Raw genomic sequence first — 17,698 nt, 5'->3', positions numbered from 1 at the left:
TTTGGAAATGTAATTAAATGCATAAAATTAAGTGACCCATAAGTATATTGAATCAATTTTATCATTTGTTCTTCATCTCTCTGACTTTTTTTCCTATATTCTCTCTGGATTTACTATTTTCAACTCTGTAGTGCTCTATGCTATAAATATGCAGTTTTCTGTAGAACTCTTTGATCTATTTGAGGAAAAATACCATTGAAATTTGGTGAGTAATTAACAATAACTTGACAGCAATTAGTCAATTTATTAGCAAATATATGCCTAGTGGACTATACTATGAGAAGATTCAAGAGAGATAAAGAAAGAAATATAAGGTATGGTCCTTGGCCTTCTGGACTTTACAAAGAAGTGAAGAGATAAGTCATGTATATCTCAAATAGGGAGCGTATACTTGCATGCTTGCTGCTGCTGCTGCTGCTAAGTCTCTTCAGTCATGTCCGACTCTGTGCGACCCCATAGACAGCAGCCCACCAGGCTCCCCTGTCCCTGGGATTCTCCAGGCAAGAACACTGGAGTGGGTTGCCATTTCCTTCTCCAATGCATGAAAGTGAAGAGTGAAAGTGAAGTCGCTCAGTCGTGTCCGACTCTAGCAACCCCATGAACTGCAGCCTACTAGTCTCCTCCATCCATGGGATTTTCCAGGCAAAAGTACTGGAGTGGGGTGCCATCGCCTTCTCCACTTGCATGATTATTTAACTGATAATTGATAGTAATCATAAGATGGAGTATATAATATAGCAATATTAAGGTCAGAATTCCTTAAAACATTTTAACTGTAAGTTTAGAAATTCATACTTATTTGAGTAATCCACAATACTAATTATGAGCTTTGAACTATTGTCAGAATCAATACATTTTGCACGTTAGATTTTTTTTTCCAATCATCTGTCATGACTTGTAATGAAGTACAAAAGAAGTCTAATACTTGCTCCAAAATGTTAGAATGTGTTGTGTGCATTCTAGATTTAGGAATAGCATTTTCTTTTTTAATCACGAAGCTCAGAGAATTTAATTAAATCTCAACTGCCTGAAAGCAATCCTTTTTATTGTACAAAATTGCACTTATCATTCAGATAGCAAAAACCATATGAAATGCTACTGTTTTTCAAAACAATAATTTACATATATGCAATAAGTAAAAAGGTTCAAAACATAATCCAGAAATGCCATTTAAGTTTTCTGCTGGATGCTTTAAAAATCAGTTCAGATCAGTGGGTGGTGAATTATAAGGATGCCTTGGAGACTGTTATTCAAGGACATGAGAAGATAGAAGTCATCTCAAGTGTATGTATTCTCAACAACAGAATAGGAAGAGTCAATGCCAAAGTGAAGAAAGTTTGGTAAACACAGAGGTTTGAACTATACTGGCATGTCTTTCCTTTCATTTTTTCATTGCTTTCTCATCCCCCTTTTCCACTCTCAATTATCATTTAGTTTGTTCTCAATTAGGTAATTATCTCATAAAGTAATTGTTCTAATAGCATAAATGACTGATGCTTTTAAATACTTGTGGGTGTATGTGTGTGGGTGTGTATGTGTGTGTGTAAATAGATAAATCTCTCTTTCTCCTTCTTTCTACTTATCTGTCAAGTACTATATATATATATATATATATATATATATATATATATGAAGAGAGAGAGAGAGAGAAGAGAATTTCTTTTGGAATATATACAAACAGTAAAACTTCTAATATCTTAGTCATTCTAAGCTTGGGATATTCTCTCTTGCCCAATTCGGTTCTGTCCCAGAATGAATGTGAAAAGCTTAGGAGCATGGGTGCTCAGTCGTGTCCAACTCTTTGTGGTCTTTTGAACTATAGCACACCAGGCTCCTCTGTCCATGGGATTTTTCAGGCAAGAATACTTGAGTGGTTTGTTATACCCTCCTCCAGGGGATCTTTCTCACCCAGAGAGTAAACCTGCATCTCCGGCATTGCAAGCAGATTCTTCACCACTGAGCCATCATGGAAGTTTAACTTTGATATTATTTAGCACTTTGCTCCTACAATTCATGTCTTCTTGATGTTGTAAGATATAATGGTTTCTTCTGTGAAAAGTTAGCAGGCTAACAAGGAAATGTGAAGGCCCCTATACATTCAAATGAAAAAAAAAAAAAAAGCAAATGAAAAATGAAAGTCACTCAGTCGGCCTCTTTGCAACCCCCAGGGACTTTATAGTCCATGGAATTCTCTAGGCCAGAATACTAGAGTGGGTAGCTTTCCCCTTCTCCAGGGGTCTTCCCCACCCAGGAATCAAACCCAGTTCTCCGGCATTGCAGGTGGATTCTTTACCAGCTGAGCCACAAGGGAAGCCCTGCCAGGAGCCAGCGTGAGGACCTCCACCCGTGGCAGAGGTCATGAGGAAGGAGGCTTGACATACGCAAAGGCGGGATCCAGCCTCAGGAGTCCCCCTGGAAATTCTCGAGCATCTACCCCCAAAACCAGAGTCTGCCTACTTTACTACTTTGTGCTCTCACCTACACCTTGGACTTTATGGGGGGCTGTCCCCCACCACCTCTTTCAGAGAAGGCGTTAACTTAGAGTTCCAGTTAATAATAATTCCTGGGCGTGATAGGAGTGTTTCAACCTACAAACTCCTCTGAAGCTTCTCTAGCCTGCCTGACAGGCTTGTCCGGCCACATGTGATTGCTCACAGCCTCCCAACCGTGAGAAGCATGAGATGCTTTAAACCTTCTAAAAACAGGTTCTTTAGAGAAGTTACAAAACTATTAGAATAAGTATAGTGGGCTGATTAGAAATTGTATTGGTGAAGGGTTTTTCATTTGTTGAGCCAATGTTTACTGTTAAGTCTCCACATCCCCTGCCCTTATACACATTAATGAATATATAGAAGAAATAAGTATTGACCTTTGATATTAATCACGTTAGACCTTAGGCTAAGCAAATTCTTTCCTTAATTAAAACCCACTACACTCTCACCCTATAGGAATGTAACTTTATCTGGTACCTTCGGAAGGTGGCGTCTGTTTCAAAAATAATCACCCCTGGAGAAATAAGTGTTCTAGTTGACTGACCGCTGTCACAAGGAGAGGGTCATAAAATGTCAGCAGGCCCCCCTGGCCAGAAGATGATGTAACACCCCTAAGACCTTTGTATACATTTGTATAAAAGTCAGGTCTGCTGACCCCGTGTGACTTTTGTATAACATCTCAGTGTATAAAAACAGACCCTGGAAAAATAAAAAGGGGATCAGTTCCTCGAAAGACTGGTCTCCCCATGTCGTTCTTTCTCTCACCTTCTGGCTGAACCCCCATCTGGAATGTGGGGCTTGTCAAGCCTTCTAATTATGCCTGGGCTTCTAAGATCTGACCGGGGAGGCCTTAGTGTCTCCTCTCCTTCGGGAGAACTGGAGGACGCCTGTGACCTACGTAGGTGACGTAAATTCCTTGCCTTTGTATTTTACTAGCTTTCCACGTAAACCAAGTTATTCAGCCTCTTTTCTCCATTGAATTTTCCTACTGAGCTATACTCATTCTATTACTCTTTATATCTCTAATTAATATCTAATTCAAGCCAGTGTATTCGCCAACGCCGTCTTCCCTTCGAACTCCCTGGATCAGCCGGGGCTGGACCTCGGCAAAGCCCAAGAACACTGGAATGGGTAGCCAATACCTTCTCCAGTAGATCTTCCGCACCCAAGAATCCAACCCGGAACTAAATGGCCATGACGAACTACTCCTACAGCGCTGCCACGATGTAGTTTGTTTAGAATATAGAAACACAGACATAGTAAATAATAAGTAACATCTAGACAAATGCTGTTAAGGCAATAATTCCTAAAGTGATACTCTCTTAATTTTACCCACTCCGGGTAACATAATTCATGGTTTTCAATATTATCAATATTTTATTTAGTATTTTATGATAATAAGTGCCTGCTTATTATTATAAATAGGGAAATGAAAATGTTCCTATTTTTAAAAATAAAATCTCTCACCAAAGAGAAATCTTTATGTGGTATTTTAGCCCCTTATATGTGTATATATATTCACAAGAAATACATATGTGCACACAAAGAGACATACTTTGTATCTTTAGTACCAAATTGAAATAATGTTTTATGATTTACATTTAATTTATACCTTTTTCCTATATTTATTAACACTGTTTTTCAAGGGCAACAGTTTTCTGCAAATGAAACTTCCACAATCTGTACTCTATTCACATCAATCATGTTCATTTCCATTGATCATCTCTTTTTCATTTTCTCAGGCTCTAATGGATTTTTTAAAACATTCTCCTCCAGATTATTAATTCAATTTTCCTGAACGATTAATGCTTTTCTTTATCACCTCAATTATGGATTTTAATTCTGCTATTGCTATTTTAGTTTCCTTGCAATAGTTCAATGTCTCTCCCAAGCCTTTTCTCATCTCTGCTGCTCTTTATATTTTCTCTGATTTCTTTTATCATATAGCATTCTCCCTGTATGACTTTCAGTTCCTGATGCTCTGGGACTATGTGGTTATATATCATATTGAAACATTTTCCACTTTTTTTTCCCCATTTTTAATGGTAAATAATGGAAAGTAGTATGCCTTTCCACTGAAATATCAGAAAAACATTCTCTTTTCCAAGTGTGTGTAAATACAAGTGACTGCGATCATATTTTTATCTTTACTTATTGCCAAAGGACAATGCTAGCATTCTCAGTCATTCCCCTTCTTCAGTGTTTTGTGATCAAACACAACAAGAAAAAATCTAAAGCTAATGTTCTAAGAAAATGAAGGTCAGGGGCCTATAGTCAGGATGATGCTAGACTAAAGTGTAGTCTGGTTGAAGGAATGTTAAAGTTTTCTTGGTCAGCCCTAAAAAATATGCCATATATTTTTGTTTAATTGTACTGGGGAAAATGTTCAGGTAAGACAAAGTGCCTAAGTGAACATATCTCTATCAATTTATTTTTAATTAAGTGAATTAATCTTTACTCTTCTAATAAGAAAATGTTGCCAAATATTCAAATGATTATCAAAATGTCTACAGAATTTTAATAAATAGACCTGTTCAAATTAGTCACTGTGATTTTAGTTGTCACACAAAATCTTTGTCTTCATGTGTTTTAAAATAAATTTTCCTGAAAAACCCAAAATATTATTGATAGAATTTTAAAAAGCTAGGCATATACACTAAAGTTTGCATTGCTTTTCCCAAACACACACACAAATAATTTTTTATTTTTATTTACTACCTTCTTTGTTGTTGTTAATTTACTTTCATCAGTTAGGGCTTCCCTGGTGACTCAGCTGGTAAAGAATCTGCCTGGAATGCACTTGACCAGGGTTTGATCCCTAGGTTGGGAAGATCCCCTGGAGAAGCGAATGGCTTCTCACTCCAATATTCTGGCCTGGAGAATTCCATGGACTATATGGTCCAAGGTGTCCCAAAGAGTCTCACATGATTGAGGGACTTTCACGTCACTTCCCTTCATTATATATAACCAAAGTCATATACAATTCGTTTTGAGTCATTTCAGTCCCTCCTATTCCCTTTATTATTGATGTGTATGCTACTTTTCAACTCCAATGAAGTTATTTTTAAACTGGGAAAGACTGTTACAAGCAATGTCTTCCTTAATCATCACAATTTGATGTGGGCTCATTTTCTGTGCAGATCTAAAGAGGAAAGTAAATTGGAATTTTTCAATTGGTGATACAGCAGCATTGCTACAACCACCCTGGAGACCTGTTTTCAAAGGCAGCCAAGAGATTTAGGTACCACATACCAATTTGATTTAGGGAGTCCATTTTAGCAGGTTTGTTCCTACTCCAAAGAGAATTGGCCACCAAAGGTAATGGGACATGTGCAAAACAGTCAATACTTTCTGTAGTATTAAGTGAGGTTTTAGTTTGATAGAACAACATGACTCATGAATGCTTTATACTGCTTTTGGCTTTTTTCCAGTTATCACAATGTGATTTCACCAAACTGGACAAATACAACATATACTACAACTTATATATAAATAGCTATAGGAAAAATGTAAATAAAATTCTATGAAATTTGGGGAGTTTATTGTGGAATTGATTATGTTGAGGATATGATTATATATTTAAAAAGCAAGGTATATCAAGATTAGTGATTATTTTTGATGATACAAACCAATACACTTTGAAAACAAATATGCAGTCTGAGTATTTTGTTCCTTGTCTATCATTAATAATATGTAAATTCATAAGTAAAATAAATATACTCTTAACCTCCTTTTTAGACAGCATTATTTTAATTCAGTTCTTTCAAAAGAGTGAAAAAAAGTACAGTAAAAGTGAAATAATGTAACAAAATATATATTTTTCTTCCTTGGTGTGGATTCTTCTCTTTATTTCTTCAGTATTATTAGAAGTTCTTCATAGAAGTCAAGAGTACAAACCCTGATTCTGCCTCTCTCCTTAAATCTCTGTGTGAAGCAGGTTAGGGTAACTGGTGGCACAGTTTTGGTCTGGGCTGCTCCTACTGCCCCTACTGTAGGCAAAATCTTCAGGTCATTTTGCACTTGTTTGCATGGGAATTTTCAAATAAATTGTTCTTCATGTTAGATAAACTACCAGTTTATAATAACAAAGTTCAACTCCTTATAAATTTCACAACCATTTATGTGTAATAAGAATACAACTAGAATCCAAAAGATTATGGCATTAACATGCCCACCAGCTAACTGACATAAATAATATAGCCTCCAAAAGTGATTTGCTTGAATGACATGGACTACATTGATATAACGAGTCACAGTTTAAAGAGTGAGCTATCAAATCTCTTTCCCCCACTCTCTGTGTGACTATACTTAAAATTATCAGACTAAAATTACCAGACAAATATAGACTATATTTTGTAAATTCTGACATCTGGATAGAGCAATGTGTAACATCCGAATTGATCAGAGAATGGATTGGAATTCTAGTCCAAAACAGTGTGGCCACACAGCTGGATCTATAAGGTAAGAGAAATACGATTCTACTAGGGTTATTTAAAATTATGATTATAAATTCACTACACTGCATGCTTAATTACTGGATGCCTTAGAGAGGCACTAAAACATTTCTAACAGCTTTAATAAGGATCAGGGAATTATAGATATCTATAAAATAATGTTTTGCATTAAGTTATATGTGTAAGTTATACATGTAGATTACAAAGTAAATCACTTATAAAATATAAAAATAAAGTGAACACCTTGAAACCACTACATAAATTCAAAAGTAGGATATATATCATCAATATCTTGAAGCTACTCATTTACTTCTTCCATTTTTCATTCATGTCTTTTCTGTCTAACAATAATCAGTATTCTAAATTATATGATAGTCAGTATTCCTTTTTTATTCAGTTATTTTACCATTCATGTTCTACAAACAATGTATTCTTTGCTTATGAGCTTTACTAAAGTGGTATCATAAATTCTAAGCTTTTCAGATTTGCCTCAGAATAATTATATTTCTGAAAATTATCCATTTTGTTTAATGCATTAGTAGTCTCTTCATTTTCAATGCTGTATAGTGTACCATCATATGACTGTTACAGAATTTATATTTTCACATACTTCTAAACTAAGGACCCCTGTTATATTATATTACTGTGTCACTAGACTTTGGTTTGTGTTACTGTTTTGTTCTAGCAAACAATGCAACTATGAAAATAATTGTACACTTTATTATATATGGTTGTATAATATATGTATGTATTATTTTACATATCTCAAAGTTAAATAATTTAGTCACACGATATAAATGTGTTTGAAATTATACAATATAATGCCCACTATGTTTCAGAGTGTCTGAATATATTTCACTCATACTCAAAGATAGAAGAGCTTCTGCTGAAATTTCATCTTCAGCAAAATGACAAGATGGGATTGTTATGTTAGGTTAGAAGCACTCTTCTAACTGAACCAACTCAAAATACTAGACAAAAAAATAAATTTTAATAATTTTAAGAGAATAAAAAACTGGAAAGATAGTCAGGAATTATCAGACTGGGGAACACATGTATACCTGTGGCAGATTCATTTTGATGTTTGGCAAAACTAATACAATTATGTAAAGTTTAAAAATAAAATAAAATTTTAAAAAAATATAAATAAAAAAATAAAAATAAATAAAAATTAAGAGAGAGCTGAAAATCAGAGAGGACAGGATTCCTTGAAGCATTTTATGCATTCAATTCAGTTTAGTCACTCAGTCATGTTCAACTCTTTGTGACCCCATGGACTGCAGCATGCCAGACTTCCCTGTCCATCACCAACTCTTAGAGCTTACTCAAACTCATGTCCATCGAGTTGAAGATGCCATCCAACCATCTCATCCTCTGTCATCCCCTTCTCCTCCAGCCTTCAATCTTTGCCAGCAATCAGAGTCTTTTCCAATAAGTCAGTTCTTCACATCAAGTGGCCAAAGTGTTGGAGTTTCAGCTTCAGCATCAGTCCTTCCAATGAATATTCAGCAGGCATAACATGGGTTTGTGTGTGTGCATGTGTTCAGTAGCTCAGTTATGTCCAGTTCTTTGCAACCCCATGGACTATAGCCCTCCAGACTCCTCTGTCCATGGAATTATCCTGGCAAGAATACTGGTGTGTGTTGCCATTTCCTCTTTCAAGGGATCTTCTAGACCCAGGGATTAAACCCACATCTCCTGCAGCTCCTGCATGAACAGGCAAATTCTTTACCACTGAGCTGCCTGGGAAATTACATAGCATAAGACAGTCAACCTAGAAATAAAAAAATCTCATGTTTTGATTTTGATATTGATGTTCTGGAGCAAGAGAGACAAAAATGAAAATCATGAGCCTAATCTGGAAAGTAGTTATAATAGTGAAGACTGGCCCCATTAAGCTGAGTCCTTGTAGACTTATATCATCATTATGAGGAAAAAGACGAAAAAATATACCGCAAGAAGGTTTAAAAATTCCCTAGTTTGCTTGGTTCTAAGTTAAACAGCAAGTAGAAAAGAAATACTTCCTGAGAAATTATAACCACAAGGCCACCATTGTGAGGTTCTGATGGAAAAATCTCAGCCTTTGTATTTAAATAGTCCTAGACTGGTAGTGGAAACAGTGTCAGACTTTATTTTTTGGGGCTCCAAAATCACTGCAGATGGTAACTGTAGCCATGAAATTAAAAGACACTCCTTGGAAGGAAAGTTATGACCAACCTAGATAGCATATTGAAAGGCAGAGACATTACTTTGCCAACAGAAGTCTGTCTAGTCAAGGCTATGGTTTTTCCAGTAGTCACGTATGGATGTGAAATTTGGACTGTGAAGAAGGCTGAACGCTGAAGAATTGATGCTTTTGAACTGTGGTGTTGGAGAAGACTCTTGAGAGTCCCTTGGACTGCAAGGAGATCCCACCAGTCCATTCTAAAGGCGATCAGTCCTGGGTGTTCTTTGGAAGGACTGATGCTAAAGCTGAAACTCCAGTACTTTGGCCACCTCATGCCAAGAGTTGACTCATTGGAAAAGACTCTGATGCTGGGAGGGATTGGGGGCAGGAGGAGAAGGGGACGACAGAGGATGAGATGGCTGGATGGCATCACCGACTCGATGGAAGTGAGTCTGAGTGAACTCTGGGAGTTGGTGATGGACAGGGAGGCCTGGCGTGCTGCAATTCATGGGGTCACAAATAGTCAGACACTACTGAGTGACTGAACTGAACTGAACTGAGACTGGTAGTGGTATGTCACACTTAGAAGAAGTAATCAAAGACCTATATGACATCAACAGGAAGTCATTTTCTTTACCATCTCAGATAATTTGTTACGAACACTGAGAAAGATATTAAATTAAAAAAAATAACCAAACACCAAATGAAAACCAAGTGCCAAAGTAACACAAAGAAAAATATCTGCAAGAGATATTTATATCTACATATAAATATACCCTTACATAAAAGATAACTATACCCTTAAAAATAAATCAGATAGGAACTGTAAGACACAGATATGTTCAGTCATGTAGTCATGTCCAACTCTTTGTGGCACCATGGACTGTAGCCCACCAGGCTCCTCTGTCCGTGAAACTTTCCAAGCAAGAATAGTGGAGTGGATTGCCATTTCCTACTCCAGAGCATGTTCCTGACCCAGGGATCAAACCCACGACTCTTGCATCTTCTGCATTGGCAGGTAGATTTTATACCACTGTGTCACTTGGCACACATATAAATAGACACACACAATTTTAAATCTCTTTTTAAATAAGACAAGCTTGAAAATATCTTTAGGGACATGAAAATAAACAGATATAAAAAAAATCGAACAGAAGTTCTGAAAAATAAAAATTTAACCAAAAATGAGTAAAAATTAAAATACAATGGAGAGGTAACTGATGAATATTAGAAACAGCTGAGGAAGAATTAGAAAACCAAAAGGCAGACCAGAAAAAAAACATTTAAGACAGCACTGAAAGACAAAAGAAATAACAAAATTATGGATTGAGTATAAGAAACATAAAGAACAAAATAAGATTTAATATAAATTGAGATCATATTTAAATAGAGTCTGTAAAATATATTAATTTATCCTATGTACTTTAACCTTTTCTTAACAATTTGACTACTAGAAATATAATATTCCAGAATTTGCTCTCTTTTTATTTCCATAAAAAGCTTGGTTTAAAGTTGTGTTATCCAGTGTGCCTACTACAGTCTCTAGTATTCAGCTCATTGTGATTAATTCACTATGCTTCCCAAACCTCAATCTCCTAGAGATATCTTGTGAGCCAGCAATATATTCAATTTTTTTTTTATTTGACCAAAATCTACATTGGGCTGAGATAGAGTATTGCATCTGAAATACTGCTAAACATGGATATTCTCAAATAATAAAGAAGGGATTTTCTTGGACGCCTTTCATTAACATTTCCGATTACCACAGACTAATAATTTAACTTGCTTGTGCCTTAATTTTGCAATCTGTAAGGAAACCATTTGGGTTTAGAGCATCTTAAATATGGTTCTAAATCTAATATTTTATTATCGGTTTATAATTATCACTGGCTTACCATTATCTTCAGAATGAAAAGAATCTTAGCAAATAAAAAACTAAAAAAATATTTCCCAACATAAAGTTAAACATACTAAGGAAGTTAAAAGAGATGTGTAAAACTATTGTCTGGGTGAAGAAAGAAAAAAAAAAGAGTGAGAAAAAAATTTTATACAGGAGAACTGTATTACAGTTTTTGAAAAGGAGAAAATAGCTTTAATTTTGACATGGAGAAAAAAGCACTTTGTGGTTTAAGATTAATATTTTCCATTTTTAAAAGTTCATGATCATAAAAGAAAAGCACAGACTGTATGGTAATATTTATCATACAATATTTTATAATATAACTATTGTAGAGTAGTTTTAGACTTAGGGCTGGGGACCTCATTGGCACTCCCAGATTTAGAGAAATAGAACATGCAAATAGAACTGTAAGAGGCACATATGCACTATTATAGCTAGGATCCTTAGAATGCATCGTGTCTGCCTTCACATACAGTTTTATACTATTAGTCATCATTATATATTTTTATGTCAGGTATTGAGGAGGAAAGCTGCCACTCTATTTTCTAGTGAAAAAGATGAATTTTCTGACAAGACAGTCTCTATCTGTAATTCTCTGTCTGCATCACTTGCATTTACATAGAAATGTTCATACCTTTAGGTAAAAGATAAATATTCATACAGTGATTTTCTCTAGCAACTGAAGTGCTTATTAATGGTTTTGATTTTATTTAAGTCACCTTTTCCTTACTATTAAAATAATCATGTTTTCTATTATTCAGTTGAGATGCTTTCAAACTTTGCCTTCATCTTTTATTTCACACACCATATTTTCACCCTAGCTGTAAATGAATGCATGTAAGCAATGTAAAATATTAGATTATCTAAAGCAACATTTTACATCTCAGTTAAATTACTTGAGGCTTCCCTCGTGCTTCAGATGGTAAAGAATCTGCCTGCAATAGGGAGACGTGAGTTTGATCCCTGCATTGGGGAGATCCCCTGGAGAAGAGAATGGCTATCCACTCCAGTATTCTGGCCTAGAGAGTTCCATGGACAGAGGAGCTTGGCAGACTATAGTCCATGGAGTCGCATGGAGTCAGACATGACTGAGTGACTTTCACTAAATAACTTACAGCATACTACACTATTATAAACATCAGTGAAACCTTTCCAACAAAGGTACATTTTATTAGATGTGTGTTTTATGTTTATTTTAGAAGAGAGCTTTAGAAGTCTCAAAATATGCAGCAAAAGAGATACAATGTAGTCAAGACCATTTGCTATTCATTATAAATAATAAAAGCATTATCACAAGGATCAAGATTTCTATAAACACACAAACAGAAATATGACTTTATAGGATTACCTATGTCCTATATCTTTCAAAGGTACCCTTGCTTCTATTTATATAAAGAATTCTGACACAACCTTAGGACATCTATGGCAATAAAAGAATCTCATGAACAAAATAAGAGTTCACTCTAGTAATCAACTTTTTATACCAACCTTTTTCTTTGAATGTTGATATTATGTTAAGATCTTTATTTTTCCATGCTTATGAAGAGAACATTTCTACAAGAAAAAAAAGTAAAATACAATAATAAAACATTTACCACTCCCTTACCAATGACCATTAAATGAGAAAGTAAGTTTTAAAATGAATATTGACATATACATACTGCTGCTGCTGCTAAGTCGCTTTAGTTGTGTCCGACTCTGTGTGACCCCATGGACGGCAGCCCATCAGGCACCCCTGTCCCTGGGATTCTCCAGGCAAGAACACTGGAGTGGGCTGCCATTTCCTTCTCCAATGCATGAAAGTGAAAAGTGAAAGTGAAGTCGCTCAGTCGTGTCCGACTCTTAGCGACCCCATGGACTGCAGCCTACCAGGCTCCTCCATCCATGGGATTTTCCAGGCAAGAGTACTGGAGTGGGGTGCCATTGCTTACTATGTATAAAATTGTTAACTAATGAGAATGTACTATATAGCACAGGGGACTCTACTTAATGCTCTTTGTTGAGCTAAATGGGAAGGAAATTTTTTAAAAGGGGGGAGAATATATATATATATATATATATATATATATATATATATATCTGATTCATCTTGTACAGCAGAAAATACCAAAACATTGTAAAGAAACTATACTTCAATAACAATTTAAAAATAAGAAAATATGCCATTGTACATTTGGCATTGGAATGAGTTTGATGATTTGGGGCCAACAAAATATATATATTTTTAATACATATTTCTTGGGCTTCCCAGGTGGCTCAGTGATAAAGAATCCATCTGCCAATGCCAGACATGGGTTTGATCCCTGAGTCAGGAAGAACCCCTGGAGAAGGAAATAGTACCCACTCTAGTATTCTTGCCTGGAGATTCCATAGACAGAGGAGCCTGGAGAGCTACAGTCCCTGCGGTTGCAAAAGAGTCGGACATGACTGAGCAACTAAATCAACAACAACAGCACATTTCTTCACTAAAGAAAGGTAAGCTGATTTAAACAACGAGATTATCCATTTGCTATCATTTTATATTCATGGATATATTTCCCTTTTCCTTCTATCTTCCCTTTGCTACATAATACTGTGAATTTCAGCTATCAACACAAATAAACCAGCATACCAAAATATTGCCTAGAAACCTTTAGGAGGAACCCAAGATATTTACTGAAGGGAAACATTTTGCTGTGATGAGATTATTTTCACTCCCTCTTTCTCTTTCAACTAGAGAAATAACTGTAAATCTTTCAAATTCTCAGTGTGACCAGCAACAAGATTAGAGCTAAGGCAGAATTCATTCTATAAAATAACATGAATGTCACTCAATTATTGGTTTTCATTACTCTCTATTGCTTCCTAAGGATGTCTAGATGACTCAAGCAAGCATACTCATCTTAAACAAAATATAAGATTTATGATCATGTTGGAAACTTTGTAAGATTCCAGGAGAAAAAAAAATGGTTAGACAATAGTCAGAAGAAAAATATGAATATAGAGTTAAAGAAGAGATTAGAGCATAAATCTGGATTTGAAATGAGAACTGCAGTTTTGCAATGCCTATCTGGCAGCAAGACTTGGATCAAGATGCAAATAAAAAAATCACAGAATGAAATCCCCCCCACCTCCGGTTCTGTGGTGGTACAAGTATGTGTGCCTGTCTAGACTATTGTGTTTGCATAGTTTGAATGCATTGATATCCCCAGATGACCATTTTGCTTCAGGTTACATATCTTGTAACTTTGCTTTTATCTCTGAAAGTTATAGTATGAAATGCAAAACCATTTCTTTGGATATCACTGAAATAAATATATTTTAGGAGTAGAAGCAGATCTTTCCTATTGTCCTTAAAGAAGCTTTAAAGATTCCCAAAGTTTTAATGAAAACCAAAAATTTATGTTTGCCTTCTTTGGGTTCCTGCCAAACAGGATAATAGAATTGACTTGGTTGATAGTACTATAGCTCATAATTTATTGTGAAACAAATATTACGTGACATCAATAGAACATAAAAATGGGCAACTTTTAAAAGCTTTCATGGGTAACAAAAAGAGTTCTGCTTTTCTATAAGCTTTTTCCCAGTCCCATTCTTTCATTTCCACCTAAATAATCTCCCTTAAACCAAACTTGAAAAGAAAGCAACTTGAATTCAGGATATTTCAAAACATAGTCAAGTCATCTTTGTATCTTTTTATGTACCCAAATGCAAACTTAGCATATGAATTTCTCCTGTAAATCATTAAATCCCTGTCACCTTTTCCATTATGAGTTAGACACCTTTGTTAGTTTTTCAAATGAGGAGGGATCTTTATTAAATCATCTTTTCTAGACTGATTTTTAATAAGAAAAGTAAAGGAAATAGCACTGTAACATTTGCTTTTTCTACTAAGTATTGATGTGCTCTATTGACAACTGCAATATCTTCCATAAATATCTGTCTAGACTTAGGATCTTCTTGCAAGTATATACTGCATGATTTAAGATTTAATTTAGGGAATTAAGGGATTTAGTCCCAAATGGAACCAGATGTCTTTTCAATTTTTTCTTTTACATCAATAATGCAAAAGTTGTAGAAAGATCTGAAGCCACATACATATTTTTATATCTGGGCATAAAGCTTTTCAGGTTCTTCAGTGAACTGGATGGAGAATATATCACAGCAGACCTTTAATATTAGGAGGGCAGAAGCAGAAGAGTAGTTTGAGTAAAAATTTCCTTGGCCTGACTTTTAAAACAAGAATAATGGCATTGATACCTTATTTTTTGTATTAACTTAAAATAGATGTAATAACAATTATATATTTCATACAGATAATCTACTTTAAATCTCATTCTAATAATCAGATATTGCATATGGCGCAGAATAGAGAATATGCAGATTCTCCATTAGACGGCTGGTTATGAAATTACGTATTTTGGTTTTGGAAGCCCTGCATTCTAAGACAATAAAACAATACTGATGATAAAGTTTAAAAATAAGCTAATTGCAAAGGAACAAAATATTCAAAAAGAAGCAACCTATGAAATGGAAGAACATATTTGTAAAACATATATCTGATAAAAAATCAATATCCAAAAATATAAGAAATTTCTACAACTAAACACACATATACAAAAACTAACTAACCCATTTTTTTTTAAATTGGGCAGAGGCTCTAAATAAATATTTCTTAAAAGAAGGCATGCAAATAGCTAACAGGTATATGAAGATATGCTCAACATTGCTAACAGGAAAATGCAGCTTAAAACTACAATAAAATAATTTCTAATTAATTAACATTAATTTTAAAAAAGTGTTAATGAAAATGTGGAGAAATAGAAACCCTTGAACTTTCCTGGTGAGAATGCAAAACTGTACAACTACTATGTAAAACAGTGTTAAGCTTTCTTAAAAAAAAAAAAAAAAAAGATTAAATTACCATATACCCATCAATCCCGCTTCAGAGTATTTATTTCAGAGTTGAAATTGGAATCTCAAAAACATGTTTGTACTCCATGTACATTGCAGCATGAAAAGTGCAAGTCGCTCAGTTGTGTCTGACTCTTGGCGACCCCATGGGCTGTAGTCTGCCAGCTTCCTCTGTCTATGGAATTCTCTAGGCAAGAATACTGGAGTACTGGGGTGGGTACTGGAGTGGGTAGTCATTCCCTTCTCCGGGGGATCTTCTTAACCTAGGGATCAAACCTGGATCTCCTGTACTGCAGTCAGATTCTTTACCATCTGAGCCACTTCAGTATACATTTCAATAAAATTGGGAGTAAATTATAATGTAAAAAAGTGGGACCGTACACTCTGGGGAAAAGCCTTAGAAAAGAAGGGAATCCTGCAATATATGACAATATAAAGGAACCAGAGGACAGTATGCTGAGTGAAATAAGCCAGTCACAGAAGGACAAATGCTGCACGATTCAACTTACATAAGGTATTTATCATAGTTAAGCTTGTAGAATCAGAAAGGAGAATGGTTGTTGGCAGGGCCTGGGGACAGTGGGTAATGATGAGTTGCTGTTCAATGGATATAAGTTTCAGTTATGCAAGATAAGTTAAGTCTAGAGATCTGAGGTATAATATCATGCCTGTAGTTGACAGAATGTACACTTAAAATTTTGTTAAGAGGATAGATCTTATGTTAAATGTTCTTAATAATAAAGTAAATTAATGTTTACTCTAGTGACTGAATACTTTTATTACATCATTTTTCTTATTAATTATTAATATTTGTGGAAGCTAATAAACACTAGATATCCTTTTAAAGCAAAGCAAAGTGGACTCTTCCATTAGATTCAATAGCTTAAGATAAAAATGCAAAGCTTTTCCTTCTAATGTGCTCTCTTTAGAGATTAACCTATTATCTTATAGCTCCTAGAATTCAAATTCATTACCGCCATGTGTGTACTATATCATATATATGTAAGTACAGTGAAAGTTAAAGTGTCAGTCTCTCAGTTGTAGCTGACTCTTTGTGATTCCCTGGACTGTAGACCCCCAGGCTCATTCTGCAGGCAAGAATACTGAAGTGGGTTACCATTTCCTTCTCCAGGGGATCTTCCTGACCCAGGGATCGAACCGGTGTCCCTGCACTACAAGCAGATTCTTTACCCTCTGAGCCACCAAGGAAGCCCTTATATAAGTATAATTCAAGTTTGTTAGCATCACCTCATTTTGGAATTAATAAGAGCAAGAAGAAAAATGTGCCTGATTGTTCCATAATTCAATAAGTTATCCAAAATTTATAGTGTAAATTAAAAAAAAAAGATTTGTCTAACTATATGGCCCAGGAAGAATATCCTTGGTAATTTTAATACTAGTTAAACAATATCCACCATAAACCCAACATGCTGACAGAAGAGTTGTCCTTATCTTCATCCTCTTTATATTGCCAGCTTCAGAGACTATTATCAAGGTCAGTAATAAGTTTCTGTGAAAAGTTCTTAGCAAGTTAATGGACCCTTTCCTTCAAAATACAACACAATAAACCTTGAGGGTTTAGAAACCCAGCTCAGGAGAACTAAATGTGTAAAGTATATTACGTGTAGAATGAGCCACTTTTCTTACTTTATTCTAAATTAACAGCTGCCCAGGATTACACCACAATAAAACAAATGGTGATTATCTCAATTCAAGGTTGCCCTAAAGCAAATACTTGTGTTGCCCACAATTTTATCTTTAGATTCAATAGCAGGAACGAAAGAAACAAGGT

General features: G+C 35.2%; 1 long non-coding RNA gene across 3 annotated transcripts; it reads right to left on the bottom strand.

Moving 5' to 3' along the window:
- Window positions 1-6,244: 6,244 nt before the first annotated feature.
- On the bottom strand, window positions 6,245-16,484 carry LOC129660035 (uncharacterized). Of its 3 annotated transcripts, none has more exons than XR_008718325.1 (3): window positions 16,416-16,484; window positions 12,502-12,567; window positions 6,245-6,946 (listed from the first exon to the last, which is right to left on the bottom strand). It is a non-coding gene; the product is annotated as an uncharacterized LOC129660035 (long non-coding RNA). The 3 variants fall into 3 exon arrangements; XR_008718323.1 differs by lacking the exon at window positions 16,416-16,484 and adding an exon at window positions 12,675-12,805; XR_008718324.1 differs by lacking the exon at window positions 16,416-16,484 and adding an exon at window positions 12,675-12,805 and having other exon boundaries at window positions 6,245-6,481.
- Window positions 16,485-17,698: the final 1,214 nt, after the last annotated feature.

Source organism: Bubalus kerabau, chromosome 9 (genome assembly GCF_029407905.1).
Source record: "Bubalus kerabau isolate K-KA32 ecotype Philippines breed swamp buffalo chromosome 9, PCC_UOA_SB_1v2, whole genome shotgun sequence".
NCBI lineage: Eukaryota > Metazoa > Chordata > Mammalia > Artiodactyla > Bovidae > Bubalus > Bubalus kerabau.
This window is presented reverse-complemented; position numbering and strand designations above follow the sequence as displayed.